The sequence below is a fragment of the Lissotriton helveticus genome, chromosome 4_1 (assembly GCF_964261635.1).
Source record: "Lissotriton helveticus chromosome 4_1, aLisHel1.1, whole genome shotgun sequence".
Lineage (NCBI taxonomy): Eukaryota > Metazoa > Chordata > Amphibia > Caudata > Salamandridae > Lissotriton > Lissotriton helveticus.
Genome location: NC_136063.1, coordinates 1,905,468,916 through 1,905,473,475, shown reverse-complemented (window position 1 = coordinate 1,905,473,475; position 4,560 = coordinate 1,905,468,916).

Sequence of the window (4,560 nt, the reverse complement as noted above, 5' to 3'; positions counted from 1 at the left end):
GCAGCATTTTAAAAGCATCTCAAAGATACAAATGCACTTTCATTCATTTGAGCAGGATGTGTAACATGATGTAATGTAAGGTGGATTAGCATAGTACTGCTTATCACCAGTGAGCGTATCCAGGCACTGAGTAGGTGAGTGTAGCTGGGCGGTAAGGCTGGGCCTAAATACAGGCATACTTGATAGGCATAATTGAATAGCTGAGTCTTCAGCTTCTTGAGAAACAAAAGTGAGGGGGAGGCCATTCCAGGATTAGGCGGCTTGATAGGAGAATGAACAACCTCCCGTTCTGCTTCTGCCAATATGAGGTGTGTGTGGTTGTGAGAGTGTTGCTGAGTAAAGTTGTCTGGTGGGTTGGTGGAAGTGAAGTCGGTGATTAAGGTTTGCATGTGCTGTGTTGTGTAGTGACTTGAATGCATGTCTAAGAAGTTTGAACTGGCAGAGCTTCTGGATGGAGCTCCAGTGGAGCTCCTTGAGAAGTGGTGTGGGGGTTCGTTGTGGAAGGTCTAGGGCGAGTCTGGCAGTGTCATTTTGGATGTTTGGAAGTCTGTGAAGGAACTGGGTTGGGATATCGGTTTAGAGTGCGTTGCCATAATCCAATCTGCTTGGTATTGGGGCCTGCGTGATGGTGTGTCTGGTGTCCAATTAAGCCACTTGAACATTTTATGTTACATGTGGAGGATGTGGAAGAATAAGGAGGCGAAGCCATTGACTTGGGACTTCATGGTGAGGCTGGTGTCTAGGATGAGGCCTAGGTTCCTAGAGTGGTCGGTTGGGGTGGGTGTGGGTCCAAGATTAGCATGCCACCAGGAGAAGTCCCTGGGTGAGCTCCTATTCCCAAAACTCAGCAAAAACAGTTATGGTTGACTTGGTATAGAGTTAAACCATGGGGGTCACGCTATAACATTTGATTAAGAAAATATACATCTGCAGTTAAAACAAAATTGAATATATAAAGCCCAGCGCAGGGAAATTGCACACCCAACACCAATCCTCATGAGAAATACATGAAATTTGCTATTCATTAATTTTGGCCCAACCAATTTTGATTCTGGATACAGAGTTTTTTTACATACATAGACTCGAAAGTAGATCTAATATAAATAATTTTAATAAGAAAGGCCAAAAAGTGTATAGCCATACATATAATATAAAATATTTACAAGGTAAATGGCTGCCAAAGATTATACAATAATTTTGAACAAATAGTTGAATCCAAGGACTTAAAAATGTACGATAAACAATTAAAGGTGGGTGTGGGTCCAAGATCGGGGGGCTACCAGGTGAAGTCCCAAAGTGAGCTCTTATTCCTTAAGATCAGAAATTACAGTTTTGTAGCTGTTGAGCTTGAAGAAGTTTTCTTTCATCTAATTGGCCACACTGGTCATGTACTGCTTGAAGTTTATCTTAGTGATGAAGGTGTCATCTGTGAGGGAACAAATTTGCTGGGTGTCGTCGCCGTAGAAGAATATGTCGATTCCGTGGGATCTCAATATATTTGCCATAGGAGTTATGTGCATGTAGGAAACTGTGGGATGATCCCTGTGGGACTTCACAGATGAGGCCTGTGGGTACTGATTTGAACAGCGAAAGCCTGGCTCATTGAGTTCTTCTAGAGAGGAAACTATCCAGTTGAGTGCTGGTCCTTGGATTCCCACTGTGTGTAGTATGGTGATGAATGTGTGTAATGGGAGATGTGTTGAAAGCAGAAGTGAGATTGAGGAGGATGAGTGCAGTGGTCTGCCCATTGGTTGAGGATAGGACTCATGTAGCAATAAGATTTGTTTCGGTGCTGTGGTTATTTCGGAATCCTGATTGCAAGTCATCAAAGAGTCTGGGGTGTTCTACGTGGTCCAAGAGTTGTCAGTTGATTGTCATCTTGATGATTTTGGCTGGGATGGGGCGCATCGAGATGGGTTGGTAGTTGCTGAATACTTTGGGGTCAGCTGAGGGTGTTATGAGGAAGGCAGTGACTTCAGCATGTCTCTAGCTTTCTGAGAAAGGGACTGTCTTGAGGGAGGTATTGAAGATGAAAGGGAGTGCAGTGCAGATTGTGGCTTTTCCCAGGTTGTAGATATGGTGGGGGAAGGGGTCTGTGGGAACCCCTGAATGGACTGTCTTCATTATTTCTCCCATGTCCCCAATGTATATAGGATTTTGTGATGCCGATTGGTAGTCTTTAGTTGATGAGGTTAGCAGGCTGGAAAGGTCGATGGAAGGTGGCTGTGGTTTGATGTTGTTGTAGATCTAAGTGATATTTTCAGAGAGGTTGCTACAGAGGTCTTGTGTAGGTGTGATGTTTTAGGTTTTGGATGTCGGGTTGGTAAAATCCTTGATGTTTGTTTTTAAACAAATGTTATTGTTCTTCCATACATCCAAAAATGAAGACAAGAAAATGAAAAAAGGACAAAGGGGGTTTGGTTACATACCCCAGTTATTTAGCGAAATCACATTTTAGATCAGGTTATTTAGGCACACTTATGGCTCCCTAAAATGTCCATGCCAACCGTTCGGGCAAAGCTTATGATCCTTGCTGTAAGTAGCTACCAACCATGGAAAATTCCCATCCCCAACTAACCCCCTACCCTTCCTCCCTCCCCACCCCCCCCAGGCGTGTCACTTAAGTGCTGGCTGCAAGAGGTCAGTAGTACTGCTATCTCAGTGGGGCGACTTATTGGAATAGTGGGTAGTTGCATCTGAGTGGTATCAGGCTTGCGGGTCGAGCGCCACTGCTCATCATGAGGCTACAGAGCAAGGTGGGCGTAGAGCTGTCTATACGTTATGTTGAATTTCGTGATTAGGGTGAAAAGTTACTTGTAGCTATTGGAGCTAGATTTGATTCCCATGGTCAGGGCCTGGTCTGGGCAAAGAGGCTGCAGGCAAGCATTAGTCCTACCACATTTCTAGCATGATTTTTAAACTGTTTAACTTGTGTAGTGAAGTTGTTTGTGTGTTTACTCACCTTACATACATCATTTGCACCTGCTTTAGCTTTGCAGTCCATCGTGGTTTTGCAGTTTGAACAGAGAAAACTAACAAAGCTGTCCCACTTCTTGGTTGCTGCCTTGATCTTGAAGTTAACAGTCTTGTTGCTAACCTCCATTTACCTTGAACAAGCCGATGCGGGTGCAGACGTGGAATGGACAAACACCGCAGGCGCACCAAAGTCGTGCCAAATCGCAGGACCGTCTGTGCCCGACCATCACCAGGAGCCAGGACAACTGCTCATTTTACTTCAGAGGCCAGTCATTCTGTTAGAATTGCCTACTCCTCTGAAGCCCTACAAAAAACTGGAGATCTGCCTAGCACCTCCGCTCTTACAGCCACACATGTAAACAGTGCTTACCACAACACTCCGAAGGTTCAGCTGCATGCCTACAATGTAATTTTAACTGCCTCAAAAGAAGACCACCCATTGGACACAGACTCATACCTTCCTGGGAACATATGTAGGTGACTGGAGTTAACATAGTGAGAAGAGTCAACTGGATGGGCAACAACAGAAAAACTTTTGCAGGAGATTGTCTGTTCATCAATTTTAATCGGCTGCAGGCCACTGGGCGTGTTCTGGCATAAAGTAGAGCGAACATCACCTCTTCCATTGTAGCACTTCCTCTGGGGTTCTGTTATAGGTCGGATATAAGGGACAATGAACAAAGATAACCCACCCTGCAGCATCCATTAAGGGGTACAGGCAGCCTGGATCCCTTAACTCTGAGCACTTGGAACATATTTGCCCAACTTAGCTCACTGGACTTCTGCAACTGACTTAGCCAGCCTGAACCATCATATTGTCTGAAACTGGACCCTTGTGATTCTGTCTTCACTGACCTAGCTAGCCATTTCTGCTGCCAACACCTTCAACTTGATCAGTCGGAACATTGCAGGCCTAATGGCCAAGATTGATGAGCTTTCTTGGCTCGGTTATGTGAAGAATTTTAGTGTGATCTGCTTGCAGGGGACATTTGACATGAATGAATGAATAAAGAATTTTTAAAGCGCGGAATTAGCCCAAGGGCATCAAGGCGACGAATACACACTAATATGCAAGCAGACACAGAAGCCCACTCAAACCCGCCTCTCAGGGAACAGACAGGTCTTTAAAGTCTTTCTAAAGATTGTGTGAGATTGTTGCCCCGAAAGATCATCCGGGAGAGAGTTCCAAGCGTTGGCAGCAGCAAATGAAAAAGCTCTCCCACCCCATCTCATCCTTTTGAACCTTGGAACCGTAAGGAGATTCTTTTTTGCTGACCTAAGGTACCTCGAGGGCGCATACTGTTGGAATAAGGCCTTGATGCCCAACGGGCCCAGGCCATGGTAGGCATTGTGAGTGAGGCAGAGGGTCTTAAACATAATTCTGCGATCCACCGGGAGCCAGTGCAGTGAAAGAAGGGAAGACGAGACTGAGCAATGTTTAGCTAGATCCATCACCAGCCTTGCAGCGGCATTCTGCACCAGCTGCAGGCTGCACAGCTGGCCTTTACTGGTGCCTAAATAAAGGGTGTTGCAATAGTCCAATCTGGACAATATTAATGCAACCACCACTTTTTTACGGGCATC